The following is a 27939-nucleotide window of genomic DNA, read 5'->3' as shown; positions in this document are numbered from 1 at the left end:
ATAATTTCTTTTCTTTGTTTTGCAAGTTTTCTATAGATTCCATTCCATAGAGAACCTGTTAATTACAGTTTTGTGGGCTTTTGATATTATACCCAACAAAACATAAAGGCACTAACTCCAATTTACAATACTGTGTTCAATTCCAGCTGTCTCTAAATTCAGTCAAACTCTTCTGTATGGACAAGATGGAGCAAAAGAAGAAGAGATTTAAGTGTACAAGGGATTGGTGTAGCAGGTTCAATAACTCAGTATTTAACTTAGAGAATCATTTTCCGTATTTTTATTACTGGTCATTGTTACAGATAATGACCTAGGTGAAATTCTGTCTGACCTGTTAGAGAAAATCCATTGATTTAAATAAGAAAACGTGAGTATCTTACTTGATTTTTTTTTCCTTGTATTATTTTTAAGTGCCAAATTAAAATTATAGTAACTTCTCTATTGCAGACATACTTTCTTTACAAGTTAATTACAAGGTTTAATTGACTTATTTGCCTATGATTACCAAGTGCTGTTATCAGTTCTGTATCCAATTTCTATTATTGAAAAATAATGAGTTAGTATTCACAGACAAAAATACTGATCTAAATATTAGAAATAATTTAAATGAATGGTTTGTGCTTAAAAGGGAAAAGTGAAGACACTAATGAAGTCTTTTGTTTTGAAACACAGTAAACCTGATTTTGGTAGCAGTAGTTATTCCAGACAGTTTTGCAAGATTTTTAATAGTCTTATAGGAGTTTTAAACTTGTTTCAGTCTCATTGGTGCAGTATGTCTGAGCTTCACTTTGTGCAGTCAATGTTATGTTGAAAGAATACTTCAAAGCCAACTCTGTTTCTCAGAAGTAGATGTAATAGTTAGCTCAATTGGAAAGAGAGAGGGCAAGAAGGAAAATCTGTCTTCTTCATACAGAATGAGGAAATAAATATTATTCACTGTTTCAATATGCAATTAATAACAGTTGTTTTCCTGGACAAAATGATGTTTGATAAGCTTTTTAGACATTTTAAAGCTGTTCACATCTCAGCCAGGCAATATCATGATTAATCTTCCTCCTTCAGATTTTAAGATTAGCTTATCCTGATCTTATATCACACCAACCTTAATGGTCATTGTTTTAGTCAGGATGCATACTTACCCTGATTAATATTAGATTTTGGTACAATTAAGCAGAATAGAATACAATACCTTTATGATTTTAAATTTGGAATATTTGGACTAATTAATTGGCTTTTGGCAAGATAATAAACAATTTCCACTGATTTTATAATTAACATGCTGCTTAATTTGAAAGTAAGATCCAGCAAGTAGGAGATCGTTGCAAGCTTGTGGAAGCTACCAGGAAGAAGCAGACAGAAGTTGAGCGGGAGAGCACTGTGTCTGTTACGGTATGTTACTTCTAGATAGAAATCATCTTCTGAACTATCCCCTGTAGTTTGCACATGCTGTGCACTGCACTTAGACAAAATCAAAGCATATAAATCCAGCATTTGCAAAATCTGTCAGGTGCTTATATTTTGATTTTGAAAGTTCCCAAGGTGTTTAAGCTTAGGCTTCTACCTATGTGCAGGTGGTGTAGCTAGAAATACAAGATGTATCCAGCATCATGAAAACATGCCTAATTCTCATCAGCAGTATGGTCTCTCATTTCCCAGCTATAAAATACATCCTTTGCTCACGAGCACTTCTGATCAACTTCTTGTCCTTTCCCTGAAGTTTGAATGTTGTTACTTGAATCCTATATGCAGAAGTATAAGGACACTTTGAACATTAGAGCACAGATCTTTTCTCACATGTATCAGACTCCTTGGGCACTTGCTTTGCAGCCCCAGTTGCCTTTCCAGCTCCTTGCTGGAGATCTCCTCTTTCTTGGCTGCAGTAACATCAAGAGCTGCAACAGGAGTTTGATCTGTATCAGTATTACCTACCTACTGCCTCAGTTATTCTATTGCAGCTCTCCTAACAAGATGGATAACATGGCAGGAAAAAATAAAACCTGGAAAAAAAAAAATTTTGGAGAAGTTTTTTAATTAATATCTCTAAACCTAATTAATGTATATTCTTGAAGAGTGTGTGAGATATGCTTTGTCAGCCCACAAAAGCTCTTTGTCTCATTGCTATGAAAGAAGTGGTTGTTATTTTAATTGAGTCTCAGTTACATATTTTGTATCAGTTTGTTCCAGTTCATCTCATATTTATAATCTTGTTTAAATAAAACCAAGGTTAAAAGAATACCGATAGACATTTTTCCAAGGTTTTTAAGAAGATAAGGCATTCAGTGACTTGATTACTCTGTCTCTAATAATACTTTCTTTAAGTAATTCTTCTTATCTTGGCAGCTTGCCTGTATTGTCTATTTTTTTTCCTCTGTGTCAGCTTCCATATAGAAAACAATATGGTTAAAAGTTGGTATTTCATGATAGTAAAACTCTAATATGTTATGATGAGCTGGTTCATTTCTAAGTATGTGTGTGTGCTGTATTTAGCCTTATAGCACATGTCTAGATTCAGCTGAAAGAGTTGCGTTAAAACTGTACTCTTTAGATTAAGATAGTAGAAATTATTTGAGGAAAAAGGGAATTTAGCAGAATAAGTCAATGCATTTGTGACTGAATCACAGACTGTAGCAAAAAAAAAAAAAAAGTACAGGAGATATTCTTGAAAAAAAAATATATATATATACATTCCACTTTTTTGATACGAAGTTTTCTAGTCCTCTGCATTAGGTGGCAGTGCTTTGTGGGAGAGGTTGAGAGTTTGCACTTAAAGCACTGAGCTCTTTGATGTTTGAATTCACTTTTTCATGGAATCTTGTTTTTCATTCAGTCCCAAATATCTGCATCTACTTCTAGAAATCCTTCCTTAGTTTCTTTTCATAGCTTCCTCATAGCTTCCGTAATCTGATCGGCTGTTCTTTCAACTTTGTGTTTGCCCATGTGATGTTTCTTTGCCAATGAGATTTTAGAACAGCAAAGACAACAAGGTAGTTTCTTCTCATTCTGACCTTGGTTTTGTTTGTTTGTTTTTTTTTTTTTGCATGATCCTGTTATAGGGCAGACAGACTTGCTTTAGAGAGGAAAGCAGAAAGCAGAATGGCTGGCTTGTGGCTCGCAAGAGGTTGCAGTGCTTTTGTAGAAATGGAGCAGTAAAAGAAAATACTTTCTTTGTTACCTCACGGCTGCAGTATGTCTTGTAAATGTACTTTACAGTGGTGGTGTACTAAACCTGACGACATTTTTCCTGGATGTGTAAATCATTAACAAAACAATATTTGTGGTCAGTAGTCAGTTTACATTGTGATTTTTGCTTTTATCTGTGTGGAAAAGCATAAAAGTGGTGAAGGTTCAAATTCAGTAGTGCCTCTTCCTTAGAAGCAAAAATTAAATCTGGAATTTTCTATATTTTATGTACAATGTTCTATATATATGTGTGTGTGTGTGTGTGTGTATATATATATATTTCCTTTTAGACAAGTCCAGCTGCTAAAAAGCAGCTTGCGCATAGAATCTGCTTAAAATAATCTTCTTTTCCTGCTTCACCCTCCCCTCTTGGAGTTAGTCCACCCAGTCCCTGTATTTTCTTAGAGAAAATTTAAGCTGCTTTGTCTTCACCCTTGAGGGACTGTACAGTCTCAATCTGCTTACTCATACAACCTCTCCCTAACCTGTGGCTCCATTCTATACCTTTTTGTGAAGGTCATTGTTCTGCACCTATTTCTATCAAATGTGTTAAGTGCAATGTAAACATTTTTATTTTCTGTTCCTTTCCTTAGTATAAAAGACATTTGAGGGACAAGTTAGTACTTGATCTGACCAGGACATGCAGGGAAGACTGGAACACATACTGCTGGTTTTGTGATATTCAGGATTACTTTTTTTCACAGAGATTTTTTATGGTATAACCAGTCTCTTAATTCAACATTTCCAAGAGTAATTCTATTTACAGCAATTTCTTCTGGAATTTCTTCCAAACTCCATTCTAATTGTGCTTCCTAGGTTGATTCTTATTAATTTTTAAGACACGATCCACAGGAATGCGTCTTAACCTGAATTGTGAAAAACAGCTTATAAAAATGCAATGTTATACAAGTTATTTTTATCTGTAGTTTGTTTAACAACATCACGCAGTCCAAAAAATAGCTTAACTTCATTTTAATCCTTAAAATCATCTATGTATCAACTTATAAACAGAATGGAAGAAACATAGTAAAGCAAAATAAAGGTTAAAATTTAATTCAACTTTTTTTTATAATACAGGAAGCAGTATAATATTTGCCATACGAGCTTTGATGGCAAAAGATCCTCCTTTGCTTCTTTTTTCTATTGCTAGGCCTTCTTAGTACATGGAAATAATGACAATTTGATAACACATGCGAAAAATTCTGAAGTTATTATGACATTTGTAGTGGGAATTTATCGGTTCTTATTGGTTGTTTTTGTTTGTGCTTTTTGTTTGTTTGTTTTTGGGTTTTTTGTGTGTTGCAATTATTTCAGTGAAGTCAAAATTGCCTGTTTACATTAATAGCTATATAATATTGCTACTAGTAGAGAAATACTTGCATATTTACCTGAATGAGGGGAAGCATCTGAAAAATACTGGGTGATGCTACATTTTCCTCTAGAGTCCTTAAAGAAAATGGAGAAAAATCAAGCCAGCAGAACAAAGGCCAAATGCGCAGATTCAAAAATGCAGAATGTGGATACATCAAGAGAGGAATCATAAGGATGTACAGGAAGTAAAAGGAATATATTTACTGTTTAACATGTTAAACTGTGGGACAGATCTCCATAGCTAAGCTGAAACAGTCTTCGGACAGAAAGTTGTGAATTATATTAAAAGGTATGGTATATATATTTTTAATTCTGTTCTATTTGTGCCATTTGAGTGCAGCAGATGTGTTCAGACTTCCCACATGAAGCTGAAGCTGAAGCTGTGGTTTTGCATGTTGGTCAGTCCAAAAAGACTTTTTATTCAATCTGTAGGATTGCCTTGAACACAGGAGCATTCCGTGGAACACAAAGCTGGAGGCTGCATTTGTCAGCATCCACCAGCAGCCTATAAGCAGGCACTATGTTACAGGGCAAGCAAAACTGTCAATTCAGGCTAGACAGACATGTAAAACACTAAGTTCCTATGTGCCTGGCAAGGTCATGGAGCAGATACTCCTGAAGGTCCTAATAATGAACATGGAAAATAAAGACAAGGTGATTGGTGGTAACCAACATGGCTTCACCAAGGACAAGTCATGCCTGACAAACTTGGTGGCCTTTGATAGTGGAGTTACAGCATAAGTGGATAAAGGAACAGCAACTGACATAGAATCATAGAATCACTCAGATTGGAAAAGACCTTTAAGATCATCAAGTCCAACCATGATCTACCTGGACTTGTGCAAGGCGTTTGTCATTGTCCTAGTCACCAAACTGGAGAAAAAAAGATTTGATAGATGGACCAATCGTTGGATGAGGAACTGGCTGAATGGGTGCACTCAGAGAGTTGCAGTCAACATCCAAGTGAAGTCTGGTGACAAGTGGCATTCCTCAGAGATTGGTGTTGGGACTGCTGCTACTTAACATTTTTGTAAGCAACATGGACAGTGGGATCGAATGCACCCTCAGCAAGTTTGCAGTCAATACCAAGCTGAGTGGTGCAGGTGACATGTTAGAGGAAAGGGATGCCATCCTGAGGGGCCTAGAGAGGCTTGAAAGATGGGTCCATGCAAACCTCATGAAGTTCAACAAGGCCAAGTGCAAGATCCTGCACCTGGGCTGGGGCAATCCCAAGCACAGATACAGGTTGGGCAGAGAATGGCTTGAGAGCAGCCCTGAGAAGGATTTGGAAGTGTTGGTTGATGAAAGATTCAGTACGATCCAGCACTGTGCACTTGCAGCCCACAAGGCCAACCGTGTCTGGGGTTGGATCAAGAGAAGTGTGACCAGCGTGTCAAGGACAGTGATACTCTCTGTCTGTGCTACTGTGCTCTTGGGAGACCCCACCTGAAGTATTGCATTCAGTTCTAGGGCCCATAGCACAAGAAGGACATGGAGCTGTTGGAGCAGGTCCAGAAAAGGGCCACGAAGATGATCAGTGGGCTAGACCATCTCCCTTGTGAGGACAAACTTAGAAACACGGGGCTCTTCAGCCTGGAGAGGACTCCAAGGGGACCTTATAGTGTCCTTCAAGTACCCAAAGGGGGCCTATAGGAAAGCTGGGGAGAGGCTTTTTTTAAGGGCAGGTAGTGACGGGATGAGGGGAAATGGTTTTAAACTGGAAGAGGGTAGATTTGAACTAGGTATTAGGAAGAAGTTCTTTACTCTGAGGGTGGTGAGACACTGGAACAGTTTGCCCAGTGAGGCTGTGGATGCCCCCTGCTTAGGTCAGGCTGAATGGTGCTTTGAGCAACCTGGTCTACAGGGAGGTGTCCCTGCCTATAGCAGGGGGTTAGAACTAGATGATCTTAAAGGTCCCTTCCAACCCAAACCATTCTATGATTCTGTGATAATGTACTGGGTCGCAGTTCAGCAGTTAGGTGGAGGGACAACTCAAGCTGCACTGAGGTACTAGCTTGGTGGAGAACATAAATTAAATAGGGAATGCTAGGTGAGTGTGCAAGATGACAATGATCATCTTTCTGTAGCATTAAAGAGAGTCTCTTAGAAGTCAGAAAATACAAAGTCAGTTTTACAGGATTTTTTTTCAAATGAGATTGTTTTACTTCAGAACAATTTTTGGTTTCAGTAGAATGGACTCTAAGCTCTTGCTGATTTACCTATTAAGACAATGGAGAAAGAATAAAATTTGGGATTTCGTTTCTAATGTTTACATTCAAATAGAGGGAGGTTATTATTTTATCTAACAATCATTTAAATAAATTATCGTTCTACTGGTACCTCCTTGCTTTATCACGTCAGAATCATTCTGAACCCATTTCCAGATTGTTTCCGCATACTAAGCATGGGTTTTTTTTAAACAAAGGTGTTGCATTTTCTATGATCTTGAAATTCTTCTGAGTCAGTGTGCAACTTTCTTTTTTCTCCCAAAATTCACAAGCTACGTATATTCTGCAGGCATGTGGCATGCAAAATGGCACTGCACTTGTTTTGCAAGAAGATCCATCAACATCAGCAAAAAATTAGTCTGCACCAAATAAGCACGTGCTACAAGCAAAAGAAAAGTGAGAAAAGTGTATAAGGATCTCAAATTCTTTCTGTGGCTGAGTAAAGGCAGGGAGGTCCCTTATCTCTACACATGGAAATCACTCCTTGAGGAATTATGTAGGTCTGAAAGTAATGCCCCCTATGTCTTTCCATAAAAACTACAGTGAATACGAAGAGCACAATGACACTGTTTCCTATGGCAAATTCTCAGCTACAAAACCTATTTTTCGACATATACACCACCATTAGCTGTGTGTTTTCACCAGCATTGAGCAAGACCAACGTGCTAAGAAAAATGTGCACCAGCAGAGGTGGTCCACTGTAGCACAACTGCTGTGACGATGTAATTGCTAGAAAAATGTTGCTTATGTCATCTGTCATATATTGGCCTGAACATGTGAAAGCCAGAAGGCACCAAATGCAGACTATACAGTGGCTGTCACAGGACAACCCAGCCAAGATTGGCATCGTACTCCATGGTACTCAAACTGATTTGGGGCCTGGCATTATCTTGCTGCAAGAGAAGGGTTGTTATTTATCAAGCCTGACTCTGGAAGTTTGGCACTTCAGCTTAGACAGCATCTCAATGTAGTGGTCGGAGTTGGCGGTTTGTCTGTGTACCACAAAATCCAGAAGGATCACTCCTTTCATAATAATTATGTATTCGCCTTTGTTCTTTCAAAGCTGTCCAGTTTAGAGAGATGCTAATGCAGTAAATTGTCTTTTATTCTGAAGTTGTAGGGATAAATGAGCATATGCAGAATATCTATATCTTTGCGGAAAAAGGCAATGATTTTAAAAGGAGTGGACTAGTCCTGAAAACACACAGCTGTTATAAAAATGAATTAAAAATTGACTTCCACCTGTAGTGATTGCTTTCATCTGAAACAAAAAGTAGCTATCTCAAACTAAAAACCTAATCTTGCAACTTTTGAGAAGTACTTTTTACATAAAAGTGAAATGTTCTTGAATGATTTCAGGCAAAATTTAAGTAGGTTTTGGTCTAGCAGTAAGTTGGTAATCATTTTGTGTCCACATGTTCTCAAGCTATTTTTGAAGTATTCATGCCAAACACCCTGGGGAAGACTGATAATATAGTTTCGATCAAGATATAAAGTCCTTCTTTTCTGAGCCTGTAGTGAAATCACTAACTTCAAGACTTTATCAGCCATATCTCTCAAGAGCAGGAGAGCCAACAAGGTAGTTTCCATTCTTTGCTGAGCTCCTGATAATGTTTACCCAGCCCCCTACTGAGGCCAGCATTATATTTGCAGCAAAATAGGTTTCTAATTGCATCCATACAATGTATGTAGAGATTATTGATCAAATGCACAGTGTAACAAGGCCTCGCAGAGAGATATAGCAGGAGATTTAGGCAGTCAGCAATGGCACAAAATTCAGCATGGGAAAATGCCTGGTTCTGCACCTGGTATGGAGCATTGCTGGACATTGCAGGCACAGCTGGAAGATGAGTGGCCGGAGAGCAGGTCAGTAGGGAGACCTACAGGCGCTGGGGAGACATGAGCCAGCAGTGTGCCCAGGCAGCCAAGAGTGCAGACTGCCTTGTGGTGTACACTGAACACAGCAGAGCTAGAAGAGGTGATTTTCCATTATATATATAGGTGTGGACTCACCTTGAATGTTGTGTGCAGTTCTCTGCTTCAAAAACGATGTTAAGGTCTTTGAAGGAGCTCTAGGAGGACAGTAAAGCTGTAAAAGAGCTGGAAAATGTGTCCTGTATGGACTCTTGGTCTGTCCAGTTTGGAAGAAGGTGAGAGGAGACCTGACTCTCTCTGCAGCTCTCTGAGGAGAGGAAGCAGAGGAATGTGGTGGGTTTGCTCCTGGGAACTGATGGCAGCATGGGAATGGCACAGAATTGTGCCAGGGGAAATTCAAACAGGACATTGGGAAGAATGTGTTTATTATGAGGGATCCCAAACCCTGAAACAGGCTTCCTAGATGGGTGGTTGGTGACCCATGGCTGTCAGTGTTCAAGAGGCACTTGGGTAATGCCCTCGGTTACATGCTTTAACTTCTGTTTAGCCCTGAAATAATCAGATAGTTGGAGTTAGTAATCTGTGAAGGTCCCTTCCAACTAACACGTTTGTGTCAAAATACTACCTGCCAATCATTTCACACATATTTGTTTTCAATATTTTGGTAATTTTTTACATCTCCTCACTGTTGGACTTGACAGTTCTCTGGGAGTTAACGGAAGTTGACCTTGTTTATATAACTTATTTCAGAAAAAAAATAATCAACATTTTTGTTTCACGCTGAGAGGGCTATGAAGAAACAGCAGTAGCTGTCTTGAGTTCCTTTATATGATCTATGAATATTTTGTTTCCTTTTTAGAAATGTACATGTTTGTATTAAGTTGCTGCTTACTGTTTTTTGTGTAGGTTAAGTGCCTTTTTCCCTTTTCCTCAGTTGCTGGTACTTAGCCAGCTTGAGTGAAGAAGTACGTTTTTAGCTTGAGCAATTTTCACGTGCTTCTGAGAATGAGAAAGGGTCACAGGCATCATAGCAGCCTAAATGAATGTGTAATTACTATGTTAGGAGCTCAGTCTAAAGTCAGATATGTACTCTAAGAGAGGAAAATTTTTGTAGTAAAACTGGAGAGTAACAAGATGATAGAGCAGTAAACAGAATGAGAAATATGGGTCTGCGTCTTCCTGATGATGGCCTTCCAGTTTCTTTAAGGAGCTTAAGATGAACCCAAACTCTTGCTGTAGTGCATGGTAAGACGACTAATATGACAAGCGTGTATTGCAGTAAGAGAGGTTTCAACTGAATATAAAGGGGAATTTGTTCGCTGTGAGGTCATTCAAGCTCTGCAACATGTTGCCCCAAAGAAGTGGTATGGTATTTGTCCTATGTAACTTCATCTCATCATTTGAGCAGGGCTTGGATTACAGATCGCTCGAGTTCCCTTCCAACTTAAATTATTCTGAGATTCGTTGCTGCTCTACCCAACTGTTGTAGGAGACTCATGAAATTTAGGTGTGCCTGCTTGGTCTTTCTACTTCTTCTCTGTCTTTTAAGGGGATTGGGTATTTTTTTTTTCTATTTTTGTTGGTGGTGGTGGTGGTGGTTGGGGGTATAGGAGGGGAAGGCACAATTCTGCTTTTATACAGACACATTATTTTTTTCTGTGTGCATCATTTCCTGAATTTAATGATTTCTATGTGCATGTGACACTGTTACCTCCTCTTTTGCAATTCTTCACTTGCAGCACCCCAGATAAGAGTAGAACTTACTGTATCTGTCTGATCTTGTCTTGCATTAAGATTTAACTGCTACTGTCATCTCTCTTAGTGTAATCAATGCACAGGGGAGAATAGGTACCTCATAAACAAGCATTTCATAAACATAAACCTTGCAGATGTGTTTACTGCATAGTACATAGCTCCAAATGTTCACATAACTTCGTGAAGTTGCAAATAAACAAGCTATATTTGGTTTTCCACTTTCCTAACTTATACAGCTGTTGTGTGTCTAGAGTTAAGGTCAACTAACTTGGCTTTCTAACTTGCATTTGGGCGAATACCACTATTTGTTCTTCCAGACTGATTTTTGAACATTTCTTCTGAATGGAAAGTTAAACAAAGATATGCTTCTGCATGTCTAATTTGAGAAACATGGATAGTTGGCTAATTTCATTCTCTAAGATGATGACTCTGCAAGCTCTCCTGTGCAAGCTTCTAAAATTTAATACGGAGCTTGTGAAATATCAATTAAATTGCCAAGTAACTGATTTCTCTATAAAAATAATTGCAAAACGCATGTAGCTTTCATTCTTTTCCCTTACTACTTTCTTCTCTTCTTCCACAGCCTTCCCTGCCTTCTACGTTCACACACGCATGCACATGACAGGATGAAAGATTTTTCTTGTCCTGACTGCATCGGCTACTTCTTTATTCTACTTACTTCTACTCTTGATCTTCTTTTATTTTCCCTCACATCTTATTCTGCATCTGAAAAGACAACTCCATCTGTTTTCTTTACCATGATTACCAATGAATCTGCATCTCCAAACTTTTCACTTTGATGTTCATACAAACAAGGATATTGGCCTATCTTTTCATACATTTATTTTTGAATTTATCACTAATAAAACCAAGCTAGACATGGCCCAAAGACAGTTCTTGGTTACTCAGCCAAAACCTTTTCTTCTTACTATCTTTCTTAACTGCTATGGAAGATGGAAACACACTGCTTGTGTTGCTTTTTTAAAATGCTGTCTTTTCTTCTGATTAGATCTCTTCATTTGTTTTACGTCAAGTAGCCACTGAAAATAAACAGAAAACTTGGGCAAGATGGAAGAAAACTTCATTATTTCCTACCCAAGTATTCTGAACTCTATTCTGTAGTCGTAGTCTCTTCTGCTTTTTTATAGTACCATAGAATCCTTAGAGTTAGAATGGATCTTTAAAGTCATCTAATCCAACTCCCCTGCAATGAACAGGGACATCAGCATCTAGCTTGGGTTTTTCATAGCCTGATCCATTCTGGCCTTAAAAGTCTCCAGGGACAGGGTATCCACCACATCTCTGGGCTGCCTGTTTCAGTTCCTCACTACCCTTTGTATATAAGACTTTTACCTTATATTCAATCTAAATCTCTCCTCTTTTAGTTTGAAATCATTTTGCCTTGTACTGTCAGCACGGTCTGTTGAAGAGTCTGTCATCTTCTTTATTGTAGCTCCCATTTAGATACTGAAAGGACCCTATAGTTCATACCAGAATGGAAATGAGGGATAGAGAACAGTTCCAGCTTGTATTATTCTATACCATAAAAAAATAGGAAGGTTGGGATTGAATTTCAGCAAGATAAGATGATACTTCATTATATCCCTCCTGGTTTATATATGAACTGCCAGGTATATTTTTATTTAAGGGAGGCAGTAACATAGAGTCCCCATGTTTTTTAAAGCCTACACCCTGTTTGCTTAGGTGGCTACCTATAAAGTAGAACTTTATGCTCAGCGTGGACAGAAACACTTAGCATGCCAGATACAAACTTCCCAGAAAATTAAAATCAAAATCACTCTAAAATTACAAAATACTCATTGGCGTTCTGCTTTCAATTTGCTTTACAAAGGAAGTGATGCTGTTTGATCTCACAGTCTATAGTCCCTGTTCCCTCCAACAATGCATTATCCTGTTGCTCAGTTTAAGTCACATTTAAACAGGATAGAACTCCCAAAGATAATGAAAATGTACATTTTTTGTGAAAATTGTTGAATGGAAGAGAGATACTCCAATTACACTGGAGCATAGTTGTGCAGAATTTCAACAAGACTGCATTCCACTAGGCAAAAGCCAACGGTACAGTCAGCACGTACATGTAGGCCCACCAAACCAACTTACATTGAGTCTGCTCCATGAGCATGAGTTTATCTGCAGCCTTTCTATCTGTTGGCTACTGGAGTATCATGGAGGATGTCAGGAAGAAGGAGGCTGGTATTACAGTGGCAAGGTAAACCAAATTCTTCAAAATTATTAATTTCACTGCTCATGGAAGAACATGTTTTGTTTTTTTTTTTTTTCTCTGCTTTAATCATAAGGTATTGCCACATTTTATGACTTAACTCCTGTTGAGTCAGTATTGCAAAATCTTTTCTGAAAAAGCTTTTCTTCTCTTAGAATTACAGACTTTTTATTCATGGATGCGGCAGTGGTCAAGAAACTTTTGGTACATACGAGGGAATAAAGGAGAAGTCTGTAGGCCACTCATCACACCTTGGCACTGTTCAGCAAAGATGCAAAACAAAACTTGAAAATAACTTTGTTTCATACCAACTGTCTATGAGTCAAACCTCATCTCCTGGCTTGAGAAGGATGGAACAAAAATCATTACAAAATCCAGGATAATTATTCTCTTATTCTGTTCTGCCATCATCATGGCTGGCACAGAGCCCATCTCCCTAATTCACAGTGTCCTTAGTCAGGTACTCCACCCAGACTTCATAAGCTAATACTACTTTCATCATGTAAGTTGGAGGGTTTACTGGATTTTAATGTCAAACACTGTCATAAAATTAAAGCTGCAGGAAAAACACAGATCTTCACATTTCGTAGATGCTAAAAAGGATGAAGATTTATGTTTCTCAGTAATGTGAAGTGTGCCTTCATTCTGGGTTTTTTGTAAAGTGACAACCATTAAAGTGTTCTGGGATGTAGTTTCAGTGCAATTATTCAAAAAGAAACACCAGACACATATTTCTTGCTAGAGGTTACCAACCTGCATGATAATGGAGACATAGAAAAAAAATATCAAAAACTGATAGAACCTTTATTTTCCATGAAGTTAGCCAAACACAAACAAATGAACTTTCTAAAGAATGACAGTTTGTTCCCAGGTTGAGAATTTATATGGCTTATTTAATGGTTTGGCTGTAAAGTCAAAAAATAAAGCGGTTTGTAAAGGAATTCAGTCACTGGCTGCTGGTCTTGTTATGAACATAGCTCCACTAAAAAAAGGAATCAGAATTTGACTAATGGAAAAATATCATATAAAAGAAAGTAAAAAGAGATTCAGAATTAGAACCAGAGTTTCCTGACCCTCAGTGCCAGTTCTTGTACATACTCACCAGTGGAAAATGAGCATAGTGGAGCTCCAGCACAAGATTTTTTTCAGAACTGGCCTCCTAGTCTCTCTCAATAGATGGAATTAGTAATATATTACTGCTTTATTGCTTTGTTTTTGGAGTGTTGTTCTGAAGGGTCTTAAAGAAGAAGTGTTTGATGTGCACTATCCACTTAATTAAACATGATGCTGGGCAACCTTCTCTAGTTGATCCTGCTTTGAGCAATGGTGTTGGACCAGACAATCTCCAAAGGTCCCACCCAGCCTCATCCGTTCTGTCATTCTTTTGTTTTGTTTTTTATTGTTTTGTCTTTAATTACAACTATATTGCCATAAGCAATATAAGCAATATAAGCAATATTTTTGCTTATGAACATTACCTTCAGTCTTAAAACTTCGCCGTTTCTTGTAAACCTCAACATGGAAATTATAACTCTGGTCAAAAAAGATACACATCTAAATAAGATTTAGTGTATACCTGTTTTGCAGGTGATTAAAAGATGCCCAAAAGCAGAGATTAAGCTGTTGCTGAGACTGAAACAGCACTCTGGAATGGAGTTCTCTATTTCACCAGCAGAACATGTTTGCTTTCCCCTACTTCTGTCTTTTACACCTCTTGGACGCTACCAGGAAGGCTTGTTGTCCTCCATCCTTTTCCATCCATGAAATTTATTTCCTTCTCCAGTCCATGGATTTTTACTCCAGAATCAGCATTTTAGTATGGAAAATAAATATAGTTTTAGCTCTCAAGCAGCAGCAGCAAGCTCCCACCTCAGAGCTTAGTTTTAGGGCCTCTGAGGCATTGAGATTCTTACCAATTTCACTTGTAAACAGCTTGTAGAAATTACTTCAATTGTATCAGCTCCATCTGTATTAGTGAGTAATTTTTTAAGATAATGGTATTAGCAGCACTAACAGTGCCTCTTTCTGATTGTTTACATATACAATAGAGCATTCAGTCTGTAAGCTAGAGTATTTCTCCTGTCACGATACCAAAACCACAATACCTTTCCTACTACATTTAGCTTCTCATAATGGATCGTTTATACATAATTACTAAATTCACTGTGTGGCAAAAATGCATACAGTAAGTGAAATAAAACTGATTTTCTATCAGAGTTTATACTAGTGAATTAAGTTTCATTAGAAAACTGACTTTGAGAAGCTTCTACTATGTATTCTTATTCCTGGAGGGGAATGCTTACTTCCTGAGGAACTTGAACAAAGATTGTGTCAGAAAAGGAATTAATTTGTAAAGTTTTTCAGTAGTTCATGTCCATATTCCTGCTATTCCTTTAGGACTCACCTAATATTGCATATTTTACTTGTAGCGGTTAATATTTAGGTACTATGTGAAAAAATCTTTAGATGGTGTGATACTTAAAATTACAAAACAATCTAAACAAAGCAGTGTGCATTTCCCAATACATTTTTTCCAGATAAGGCTGGTAGATCTAAGTAAGTTCAGATCACTATCAGCAGGATTCTAAAAGAGTAAAGATGGTAATATGGACTGCGTAGTCAAGGACTAAGGCCATGTATTTGGTTGCTGAGCTCTGTGAGTTATGAACATACAATTCCTAGAATGCTAATAACTCCAAAATACAAATCTGGCTGGACTGTGAAATTCTCATTAGAATGAATTTCTCTTAAGAAGTGAAAATATTACATATAGAGCATGGAAGGAAAATTCAGTATCACATGTGAAAATTCATTGCACAGAGAAACAGAATCAAGAGTGATCTATTTACAATTGTTCATGAATAAATAATTGATACATAATAGATCTTTAACACTATGCTCAAAGAAAATGTATATGTTCATTAAGTCTCACAAACAATCTGCTCAAATTTTGATTCTGTAAAATGAATCACAGTTTTTATTTATGTTTTTGAATGTTGTAAGTTATTTGAGGCCAAGAAGGTGATTTGAGATTGAGAACTAAAAAGAAAAGGAGCAAGCTTCAGTTAATAAACATTCCTCTAAGAACAAATGTTCCTACTTTGCATAGCAGCATGTATACATGTTTATTTGGAGGCTGTCTATTTGTATATCCTACTGCATACACATATTTGTGAAATTATTCTCTGCATACTCAGGGATAAAGTAAGCAGTTTTGCTTTAATCAGAGGTTTTGAAAACTGAAAAAGAGATGGTGGCTTTTTCCTTTCAGGTGCTCCTGTGCATATTGAAGTATCTTCAAGTACCAATTCCTCCTTTCAAAGAATGGATTTTGTTTGAGCTTTTAAAGAATTAGACAATTAAAATTGAGTTGGGAACTGAAGTGGTGGAGTAGTCTTTGAAATGCAGTGCCCATCAGCAACATGCATCTGCTTATGCTTCACTAGAAGAGGTCTGTACTAGAAATCTCTATTAAAAAACCTTCCCTGATGGTTTCATTTTCATATAAAAGATAAAACACAGGCTTTTGAAAGTGAGCAATTATTATTGTGCTTCCTTCACCTTAACCAACGTCAAGATGTTGTTTATCTCTTGACAGTGCAACATTCTGACTGCACTTATGTTTTTTTTAGGACAGTAATGTACCCAGAAGAAGGGTTAATGGATGTGTGTTCAGATCTGTATGCCAGTGCCTCTCAGTCTTTGATTCTTAATACCTGTCCTAAGTAGCTTACAAGATAGCCCAGAAAAGAAAGTGTGACTTGCATCTGCATGCTATTTCATTTGCAGTAGAAGTCTGAAACAGTTCAAGAACAGAGCAGAGGTGACTGTTGAACCAAATATGTTCTAGGTGTATTTCATTCTACAGCATTTAACTATGAAGAACAAATCTGTATTACTATTAGTTTTCTGTACCTCTCAGCATGCTTCAGAAAAGACAGCCATGTAAATGAGAAGTAGGATAGTAAATGTTTACAAGTAGATGGGGCTTTGAAAGTGTAGTAAAAATCAGTTTGAATAAAAAAAATTAAAAAAGGAAAGAAAAGAAAAACAGAGAACCAGTATACTGAAAAGCTCCTTGTAATCTAGTGGGCTCCTGTGACTCACTTGTCATATTTCTAAAACGTTTGTTTACATCTAAGGGTTTCTAAATATCTGAATTACCCATACTGTCTGCAACTAATTTACTCTTTTAAGGTTCTAGTGTTATTTGCATTGTCTTAGAAGACCACCTTGAGTCAATGCTCTAAAACATCCAGGTAAACAGTTCACAAGCTGACTGTCCTGTGCTCTCTGAGCAGCACTTGGGACAAAACTCAAGTCAGGAGGAATGGAATGGGCCAGGAGACTCTTGTTCTGCTGGCTGGTCCTTAGGATTTCTGTGTACTTGTGCTGCTTTGTTCCGTGTTGGTTTCAGCACTGAGACTCTAAGTATTGGCAGACTTGTTAGAGACTTAGCCATCGTTTTCAAAGGCATTCTGAAGGCCCCACCATCTTCAAATGGAGGAAAAAGATAGGACAGAGATCTGACTGTTCCTTTAAACAGCTTGTACTGGATTTGGAAGTGTAGTGTGGCAAACAATATATTGAATTTAGTTTCAGGATTAAATGAAAAGAGCAGTTTAAAACGTGGCTGTGTTATTCTTCAACAATTTTTCCATTTATATTATATAAAATATGCCTCTAAGTAGGACACCCAGCCAGAAAGATACAGACACATGACCATAAATGGCATCACTGAAAATGTGACATGAAAAGAGGCAGGTAACAATAATGATGGAAGGTGTGGATCCAAGTTTCAATAAAAATGACTTTTGTATCAAGTGAAAAGGTCAGGCTTTATGTAAGCAAGGATTTAAGAGCCTGTGCTGTGTTATTACCTAAAGTAAAACTAACAGTTACAGCATTTTTTTTCATCCTGGCATTTCTTTGTGCTTAAATGTCAGCATAAGGTTTTTATTTCAGGGATTATGGAAGTAATGTTGTGGGTTAAACACAAAATGAACATTATTAACAACTGAAATATGATTGGGCAATTATAATTGGGTAGTTAAAATTGATTGTAATGGAATATAAAACAAAATGGACTCACATTAATTACAGGGACTAATGGTTGATTTTGTGGTCTAAATTACCATGCTTAAAATCATTTCAGCTGTTAGTAAAATGTAAGAGCTTAATGCAGTTTACCATGAAGTCCACTATACCAAGGGAAAGCATGAAAGCTCCTGATGCTTATGCCTTCACTTTGATTCCATGCAAGTATCAAATACTTGTAAAGGAAACATCTTTGATGTGTAAGATTTATAACCTTTGTACTTTTTTTTTTTCTTTTTCCTGACATTTTTGTGAGATTGCTTTTGTCCAAATAAAGCATGTGGATCATTTTGGACGCTTTGGTATAAAAAGTCATCTTTGTCTACATACAACTAACAAAACTTTTGAATTTCAGACAGTTTTCATTGATGTGAAGATTGCTTTGCTTGCAGGCAGATCTGGAGTGACCCCTCCAGTACCCCATGCTTTTACCATGTTGGAGAAGTGCACTATTTTAAATGGGGAGAATTCCAGTGTTGTCTCCAAGGTGAAGTCATTATCCTGTATAATAAAGCACATAAAACTTGATAGTTACAGTACATGAGTCCATTCTGAGACTGAGAGTAAAGGAAAAATGTCACAATCAGTGAACACAGGTAGTGGACAGTGAATCAAGAACACTTACTGAAAAAAACAAAAAAAAAAAAACAAAAAAAACACAGATGTAGTGTAATGCATTGATACATACTGTAACCAGAAGTTTTCCTTTTCAGTTGGAGACTTTTTTATAACCAAACAACAGGAACATGCAGAAGAAAAGTACTAGAATATGTTTTTCTTCATTACAGTATGTATTTTTTATACAGTGAAAGCTTTTCTTCTGCAAGTTCTGCTTAGTAACTATTTCTCATTATTTAACCAAGGAATGTGCTACCTCCAGAGAGGAGTCAGACGAACAGAAACATTCATGTTCAGTGTAACTGGACATACTTGTTCTTACAGCAGAGGTAAGGGTGAGGCATTCTTTCTCTTAGTTTGTTAAAGCTAAATACTACCCATAGTCTGAAACCTAATATTCTGTACTAATGTGTGCTTGTGAAGCCATCTGCTCACCTTTGCTGCACAGTGAGCATCTGTGTCTTTGCAAAATGGATTTCTTCAGTTCTTTTCTTGACACATTTCATTTGCCCCTCAGGGATGCACATATCACTTGTTAGAAATACATTCGTCAGTAGGTGACACAATGTTATCCTCACAGTCTGTAAGGAGAACAAGTGAGTTAATGAATGAATGGGTTAATGAATGAATACATTAATAAATTTACCTTTAACCTCTGGAGATTGCAGTGTAAGTTTTAATTCTGTAAACAAGTGCATAAAAGCCTCACAGTCTACAGCCTCAGGGTCATTTCCTTATACTTAGAAAACAAAAGAAAAATCCAAAACACAGTTCACCATGACTGAGAATCTGCTAGGAGTTACAGCCTGGGATGAAGATAGGGGGTAGATCAGGTCAGTGCTATACTTTGTGCAGTTTGTATATTCACCACGAAGAAATTAGAAAATAATGGAAATTCATGCTGCTAATTAAAGAGGGAATGCAGATCCTTCAGAAATGCGTTTTGTAGATGTTACGAGTTTAGTCTGTTTTCCTGGTGAAGCTATAATTAAAGATACTTTTGCTACAAGATGTGGCATTCTGGAGCACTGTGATACAGAAGCATTGATATTGTTACTGGTTGAGCCTCTGGAAAGTCTAGAGTGATTTGTACATTTGGCTTTCTGCACACACTGTCCACCAGGAAGCTGTGTGGTTTCTATGGACAGTAGAGCTTATCATCACCCATTTAGAGATCTGCAGAAAACAGTTTTGTAAAATGTGTTAAACTCTAGGTTACTTAGGATTTAGTATCTACAAAGTGTATCTGCAAAGTGCTACCAAGTTCAGAGGTAGGAGGGATATCCCTGCATACCTACATGTTTCTGTACTAAGGGACATAGAATGCCTGAGGTCGGAAATGCTAAAAAAGAAATTATTTAAAGCTCAGGAAAATGAAAATTGAAGGGTAAATATTGCTTCATTCAGCTCATTGCTGTCAGCTCTTACTCTCCAATAATTGTGTTTTTTTCCCTTCCATTGTAGATTACCAGAATAATATGGCTTAATTCTCTTAGCAAACCTGTGTGCCATTTTAGTTGTGCATGGCACTGATAGTCGTTAGCATGTTCTTCTATCAGGTTTAAAGTTTGCTGAACATGTTTAAGAAATGTTCTAAATCACAAATTCACAAATCATAGGAAATTGAATATTTTGATTGGAGACGCAATTTTTCATAGTTGCATTGTTTATTGAGTAACTCTAGAGTCTCTTAAGCAGTACAAGTATAAGCATACAGCATGTACTGAGAAAAGGACAAAAAAGCAGGGACTGTCATGACGTCTTACAAGATCTCTTGAAAGAAAGAGAACATTGAAACAGAAGACAGTTATTTGTCCAATAGTTTTCTCTGCTGCTGTTGTTAATTATTGAGAACATTTGTGATTGAAGAACATTTTTTCCTCTGTAACCAGGTTCTTTCTGTTGCACTCTTGCCACAATCATAAAGCTTTGAAAAGAGACTTTAGACACAAGCTCAGCCAAAACAGGCCATTTCAGTGGCAGAGAATAAAGAAAGTGTTCTAGAGATAAGGTCACAGCTTTCTTCAGCATTACCAGACTGATGCAGGCATGAGGATTCTAAGATTTTTCTCTTCCACCCAACCCCATCATTTGTGTTCACCTAGAAAAAGCTGTTTAGGGATAGCATCCAGTGGTAGAAGCATTGAAAACCAAAGGGAATATTAGAATGCATGTTTTATACAGCCCTTTACTGCCCAGTGCCGTCTTCTGCTCTTTCTTCTTTATATGTTTCCTTCTAATTAACTCCACAAATCATTCACATTTTTCTCCATTACTATGTTTTCTTTACTACTTTTAAAACCCTGTTACTTTGCTTCATTTATTTCTGGTCATTCCAGCCTGTTTGCCATCAACTTTTCTTCGCCAATGTCTTCCACCAGAACTATGAAGATAGTAAGAGAACACTTACTATTGCATTGCTCATAGAAATTCTGTGTATAATTGAGGACTGTCAGAAATTTTTCATCACATTTCCATTGCCCCCTCAAAAAAGTTATTGAAAAACTGAAATTATTTGCGTACTGGCTTAGATTTCAGAAAATCTTCTACTGGAAAATTTCAAAACAAAATGCCTTTCTGTTGATATTTACTTAGTTCAGTTAGTTTTACTTTATTTACTTTTGCATTCTGGAGATCCAGCTTGTGCTGGTTTTCACTGAAAAGGAGTTTGTGACTCTGAGGTGAAAATTTACCAAAACTGGCTGTTAATAGGCTGTTCCATTTTATAGAATATTTTGAAAAGATTCTGTAGTGAAAACAATCCTTACTTTCAAAAAAAATTTTTTTTAATTAAAAAAAATCAAGTTTTGACCTGCCCCTTCTTCCACTCCATATTATTTCTTCATTACTTACATTTTAGTTCTTAAGAGCAGAAATTATTCTTTGTACAGTACCTAACATGGTGTGATTCTGTCTTTGTTCTCTGAACAAATAAGATCTGAATAACGAATATTTGATACAGAAATACCTTGGGTGAGAGTCTTTGTTCTGATTTATGCAGGAGATATGATCAATTCTGTCATTAACCTTTCTGAACTTTGGGACATGAACAATCAGTGCTTATGGCACTGCTGTAGTAAAAATGACCTTTCACAGTCAGCCTTATTACATAAGAATCAATCACTAGTCAACAGTATCTCCTACTGATGAAAGCAGTCACAAGAGCAGAATAAACTTGGTAGTAGGGCAGAGCTCTATGTTTTTGTAGTACTAAGGTAGAGAAATTAAAAAAAAAAAGGAAGGTTTATTTCTAAATGTAAGTGACTGCGGGAAGAAAACTATTTTCACTTTTTTTTTTTTTTTAATTTAACAATTATAACCATATATTTCCTCTTAGAACTAGACTTCCTTTTAAATGTAGGACAACTGCATCATTTTTAAGAATTGCCGATGAAGTAGTCAAGATCTACGAGGCAGGTTGTATTTTGGGAGAATTCACGTACTAAGGCTTGAATCAAACTCTGTTCCTCACACTGATACAGATAACCACATTCCTACTCTTCTTAAAACAGAAGGGATTTCTTTGAACTCTGTCTTTGAACTACTTTTTACCTATACCATTGCTGAGTAACTTCTTTGCAAACATAATTTTGACATATTCAGTTGTATGTTATCTATACCATTTTGTATATGCTCATATAAAAGAAATTGTTTATTGCCCTCAATTAAAGCTGTTCCTCTGTAACAGCATGAGATCTAGGTGCCCGATTATTTCACGGTATTTTTATTGGTTTTATTATCTTTACTGAAATGAAGCCAAACAAAAGAATACCCTAGTAACTGAGTGATGTGGCTTCCCACCTGGTCTCCTGATAGATCCAGACCATTATGGATGTTCGTGGCAAAAATATTCTACTTCTTTTCAAAGTACTTGAGGAGAGACAAATTCATAAGAAATTGAAGGAGTCAGCAGTTTCAAAGCTAGTAATTGCAAAGTTATTAATTTTATATTTAAAGAAGTTTTCTTGCTGTGGGAGACAAATTGCCCACCAGAGCCAATCTAAATTATTTCTTCACAGCAGAGAGCAGTCACATGGATAACAATAAACAGTCGACTGAATGTAGAGGCTTTTTTAGTAAAACACTGGATTTTGTTCTGTTAGAGGTAGGTGAACCAGCTCAGTTGGTGTTGTCAGGCTGTGGCAGTAGCAAAGCTGAGCATCTGCTCTCACTGGGTGCACACACACCATAAACACACACAGCCACAGTGTCAGCACAGATGTAAGTTTGCTAATGCTAGATATTTGTGTGTGTATTTGTATAAAACGTGAATCATTCTGGTAGTTCAGGCTGTCAGCATATCCAGCAGCTGGCCGCAGACCCACTGACCTCCCAGTTGCTGGGGAGCTGTGTATGAGCCCAGAAGTCTGCAGTCTCACCCAGAGTTCTTACTGTGCTCACTGACTAATCTAGGTGGAAGTTAGCATCCAAGTGTATGCGGAACAGAACACAGCCAGAGAACAGGATAGGACTTCATGAGGGTAGTCTAATGTGATCAGACTGACATCCCAGTCAGGCAAGCTTACTCACTATTGTACTCTTGACTGGCCCCTTTGTTCCTTTCTGCTCCTTGTTTTCTTGTTTTCCCTTGCGTGTGTAGCCCAATCCTCTTCTATCCCTTTCTTTCCCTGCTATTCCTCTTTCCACTAAATATATCATAGTAAGCCTCCCAGATTCCCCAAATTCTTTCCCCACTGCATCTCGTTATGACTGCTATCCCTCCTCCCTTTGCAAGGTGTACAGGGAAGGGAATTTGCTTGATGGACTCTTTCTGGTGGGTTCTGCACAAGGGACAATGGGCCAATTGTTTTCTTCAGTAGACTTAGGCGTAGCCATTGCCCTGTGCCCTATTTTCACTGATTAGGTTTCCAGGGTTCCTCCCCCCGCACCGTCATTTTTCATCCTGTCCCAGCTTTTGTATTAGCCTTTACTCATAGCATAGCACAGTCTAAAGCTAGGCTGCATCCTAAATCACTAAAAAGTTACATGCTGTAATTGAAACAGAAAATGGAAAGAACAGTACAGTAACATTCTATTTTACCATAGCCACTATTGCTCTCGATGTTTAAATGCGAGCTCTCAGTGTTTAATTGACTTAGAGTGTCTGCGTCTGAATCAGCTAGAATATGGTGATTTTTTTTGCTCTTTGTGTTTTGAGAATTAAATCGTGATATTCCCAATATACTTACCATGGAATTGTTCTGTTTTCTTGCAGATAATCAAGTAATCTGACGTTCATGAATAAGAAGAACAAAATTTTTCTTTGCACACATGAACCCTTTAGGTAGGAAACTAGGCTTTATATTTCATGACTGTGCTATTTATAAATAACATTTTAAACTGTCGTAGTAGGATTATTGTTGGGAAGTAGTGCTTGGTAGTTATTTGAGGTGAACTTCAAGAGCAATTATCAAGTTCTAATTTAAATTCAAATTTTCAGTCTTCAGAATTTTCCTCTTTACAACTTATGTTTCCCTTGTCTGTGAAGGAATACTATATGAATAAAAATCATGAGATTATGGGTAAACATGCAGACCACAATAGAAGAAAACGGAATCTTCGGGAGCCATGAAACAGGTGGAGGAAAATTGCTGTTATTAGTTAAATCAAAGTTTACAATAGTGGTTTTGGTGATATTCAGAAAAAAAAAGAAAAAAAGAAAAAAAAGAAAAAAAGCTTTTGGTGCATTTCTAGTAAGAGTTTTAGCAAAGTCCCTTTTCTTCTTCTGTCCTCATTTCCAATCTGTTAAGGACATAAGGACAAGTGATGATAGTTTCTTGCAGTTTTCTTGGCCTACTTTGTCAGTTTAGATGTTGAGAGTTTTAAAAGGAGCTCCAAGCTCAGTTCCAAAGTCAGTAGGCATAAGTTAGGTTAGGTGCATAAATACTTTGAGAGATAGTTCAGTATCTGAAACATTTTCAAGAATATGGGTTTTTATGATTTTTATTTTTTTAAATATAATGTAAGTCTTGTAGACTGAGTTCATCTCTATCTGTGAGAGAAGTTGTTCCATTCATCATCACATATTGACTGCTGATAAGAAAAAGGACCGCAAAGGGCCATTAATATGAGATTTGTTTGAGAGGAACATAGGAATAAATATATTAGAAACTCAGATGTAGGCTTTTCAGTTGAAATCTTAAAGAACTTAGAGGTGTCTTCTGATCAAGCAACATGGAAATATGAAGTGCTTGATTATAAGAAATCAGTCTGATGTCTAACCTGACATTGCCAACAGAAAGTATCCTTGCAAAGCCTACATGCTAAAAGTATCTACCTGGAATTATTCAGCAGAATTGCAGTTCAGAGGCATGTCTGAACTACCTGTCTTCTACACAGCTCACATGCCTCCATGAAGGTTGCCTGAGGGGACCTGTAATTTGGAGGCTTCCAGTTAGGCGTCATGGAGAAGGGGAAAGCAGAGCTCAGAACGCATTGCACATCTACACTTTTAATTTGCACTATAATCCCAAACCACCTCTTGTCATTCAGAAACGCAGCTACTGATAGCCGTGCCTAAGTCATGGTTACGGACATATGTCATCCATGTTGACATGAGAATCAGCATGGGACAGCGCAGTCATACAACACCTACAGTGTAGTTGAATGTATGCCCAGTAGGATTCCAGATGGTACAGCAAAAATTTATTCTCTTATTTATTTATATTTGGTTTCAACAGGTGTAATTCAGCCTTTCAAATGGTAATTTACTGTGTTGTTCTGAGATTCTTTAAATTGCCTTCCCCCAGGCCTCAGAGACAAATCTTATTTATTGTTGTAAGTAGTAGGAGTGTGAATCTTGTTCACTACAGATTGCTGAAACACTTCAGGCTTTAGACTCCTCTGGTAACAAAGCTTGTAATGGACAGAATGTCACTGGGAGTGGATGCTGTACAATTGTTGCCCATTCCTGCAAGCCTGAAAATACCACAGATAGAAAATCTTTCCATTTGAGCTGAACTAGACAAAGAGTTCTCTGCCAATCTCAAGAAATGTATCTATCAGCGTAGGTGAGAAAGAGATGCAAAGAACATAAAAGCTGTAAATAAAGTAGGATGAGGACATTCTTCTCTAAACTCTGCTTCATAGCACCTAATTACACTATTTCTGTTTAACTTTCAGCTTCATCTAGCAGCATTGTAAGCAGTTTTCAACTCTACAATTTCATATTTTTATGAATTACACAATGATGTATTGTATAGTAAAATGTAGCACTGCCCACTTCTGTGCATTCTAAAACTTTGGTAGCAGATTCTGTCTGCATCCAGATGCAGTTTTCTGGGGCGTGATGCACAGCTGTTGAAAATTGCGTAACCTCCATGCTAAAAAGGAGAAATTCAATTACAGTGCCATAATTGCAATAATTTTGTTCAAATCAAATCAGAAGCTTCAAAAAGGAGGCATATGATTCTTTAATTATCGGTTACTGTACCCTTAGTTTCGCATGACATTCTGAGAAATCAGTGTCTACTGTATCCCTTATAAAAGAATGTATTCAGTTCTAAAAGTGAGGCATTCCCCACAGCATGTTCATTAACATTATTTATTCTTTTTGAAAATGATTTTCAAGGGAGATATAGGAAAGGTACACTTTTGATACAGTTATGACAAAGTGGACATTATTTTTTCTATTAAAGCAAGTATTTTTTAAAAACAAGAGATCTCTTCAGAATCCCTATAAACGATATCTGAATCAAAAATACCAAATACCAAGGAACCATGGAAACGCAGGCTCCAGAACAAATGGAATATGGTTAATATGCCTGGAGCCTCCTGGCCACTTCTCTGCTGCTGCTGACATTCCTACACAAAGCAATGCAAACATCAGAATGATGCTTTTCTTAGATCTTTTAAACACATATTTAAGAGCAAGTAACTGGATGTTGTGACTATTCTTTAACAGAAAATATTTTGAATGCATTTGAAAGCATTACATTCCATATGTAAAATAGGCTATCCAGCCATCTTATGCTCATGGACAGTTTTCTAACTGTTAACAATTCAAGATATTTAAATGGCATTGAAACACCAACCAGAAAAACAGACACTGGGTCATAAAGACCACTTTCCAGCTATTATGAACATCCATGTCATATATATTTCATAATAGATCAGACTCTGTGGGGAAGCTAGATGGGAATTTTTGTTTTTTAAGCCTATTTCAGTAGCTCATTTTTGTGAGGATGGCTTTTTCTTTTTCTTTTTCTTTTTCTTTTTCTTTTTCTTTTTCTTTTTCTTTTTCTTTTTCTTTTTCTTTTTCTTTTTCTTTTTTTTTAAATTACTTTTGAATTAATTACAGCCATTTATTCTTGTTTCAACATTTGGTAAAATTTATGCATTCTTTTTTTCCCCTCTTTTGATGATAATCCCCTGGTATGTTTATAGAGGACAGTCATATCCTTTCATGGAATAAAAAGCCAATTCCTTAACTCTTCTTCATGAAGCAGCCTTTGTGTTCCCTGTTTGTGTTAGCATCTGTTTTCTAAATCTGTTCTAAACATATAACCTGTTTACTTCTGTAGAATATCCACCTTCTGTAGGAAGAAGGAACAAGGGTGTTTTCAACATACAGATGACCAGAATTTTACATGGATTTTTTTTGTCTCAGATACTATATGAGTGCCATTAATAAGTCCATATCCCTCCATTCTTGTATCTCTCCTGTTCTTTTTCATAGCCACATCACAGAGGTGATTTGTGATCATTTAATTTTTAAATAATGAATGATCCCAAGAAAAAAATACTTGCCTATAAGTGCACTAATTAAATCCTATTTCCATTAATTTTATTCTTTGGGTCTTCAGTTTCCAAAATGATCCTATTTTCCTTCTAGAGTGCTCTCATTCAGTTCCTTCTTGATAATGCTTCTCTGTTTCTTTGCACAGAAAAGACATGTCTCTAAAAGAGAAAAAAATATGTTGTCAGTACCCCATTGGCAACCACAGTGTGAATCTCAAATTGAAATTTTTGTGTTTCGCAGTGTTCACCTGTTTTTTATAATAGTAAAACAACTCTGTTATTGTATGTACCTGAAATTGTTATTGTTTACAGTTCATTATTTCACCTTTACTTGGGAAAAATGTGCCTCAGTGCTCAAAATGGTCTATATTCTGCTTTATGTAACACCATGTTTACAGCTCATTTCTGAAACAGAACACCAGCAGTTGTGCCTTGTAGGTTTCTTATTGTCATAAAATTTGCATGTGCTTACACAAAACCAGAGTTTATACTAAAGAGTTCTGCCCTGCACTGGCTGTGTATGCTCAGATCGCTGTGAGTGGGTTTAAAACAAACACAGATGCAATTGTGCAGAGCGTTGCTCAGATGCGTGCATGAAGTGTGCCTGGATATTCAGAAGCACTTTGTCCTCAGTGAATATGTTTTGGTATCAGTGAAATTAACTGATACCTCATTTCCCTTTGCACTTGAAAAACATTTATGTCTTGACCAGCTATAGTTTTTTGATACAGAAAATGAATTGCTTAATGAAAATAGAGTCATCTGATAAACCACAAAGAATTTTTCCTCTGCAAAGAGACATCTTGTTCTCACGCTGTACTACACTGGATGGTT

General features: G+C 37.0%; 1 protein-coding gene and 1 long non-coding RNA gene across 12 annotated transcripts in view; one reads left to right on the top strand and one right to left on the bottom strand.

The window, feature by feature from the left end:
* Nucleotides 1-27939, top strand: part of PRLR (prolactin receptor) — a 179375-nt gene that overhangs the window by 120643 nt on the left and 30793 nt on the right. For 6 of the 10 annotated variants that reach the window (XM_085212503.1, XM_085212499.1, XM_085212500.1 and 3 more), the window contains one exon: nt 23582-23650. The gene's annotated coding sequence lies outside the window, so the exon portion shown is untranslated. Of the gene's footprint in view, nt 1-974; nt 1390-18140; nt 18236-19076; nt 19200-23581; nt 23651-27939 lie in introns of those variants that run through there. The other 4 variants (XM_085212498.1, XM_085212497.1, XM_085212495.1 and 1 more) reach the window with 4 other exon arrangements.
* LOC146542133 (uncharacterized) overlaps nt 15595-27939 on the bottom strand; it is a 40435-nt gene continuing 28090 nt past the window's right edge. For both annotated transcript variants that reach the window (XR_014880607.1, XR_014880606.1), the window contains 2 exons: nt 18802-27264; nt 15595-18249 (listed from right to left, as the gene is read on the bottom strand). This is a non-coding gene — a long non-coding RNA (uncharacterized LOC146542133). The remainder of the gene's footprint in view (nt 18250-18801; nt 27265-27939) is intronic.

Source organism: Meleagris gallopavo, chromosome Z (genome assembly GCF_905368555.1).
Source record: "Meleagris gallopavo chromosome Z, MGAL_WU_HG_1.1, whole genome shotgun sequence".
Taxonomy (NCBI): Eukaryota; Metazoa; Chordata; class Aves; order Galliformes; family Phasianidae; genus Meleagris; species Meleagris gallopavo.
The sequence above is the reverse complement of the archived record's forward strand: the minus strand, read 5'-3'. Positions and strand labels throughout refer to the sequence as shown.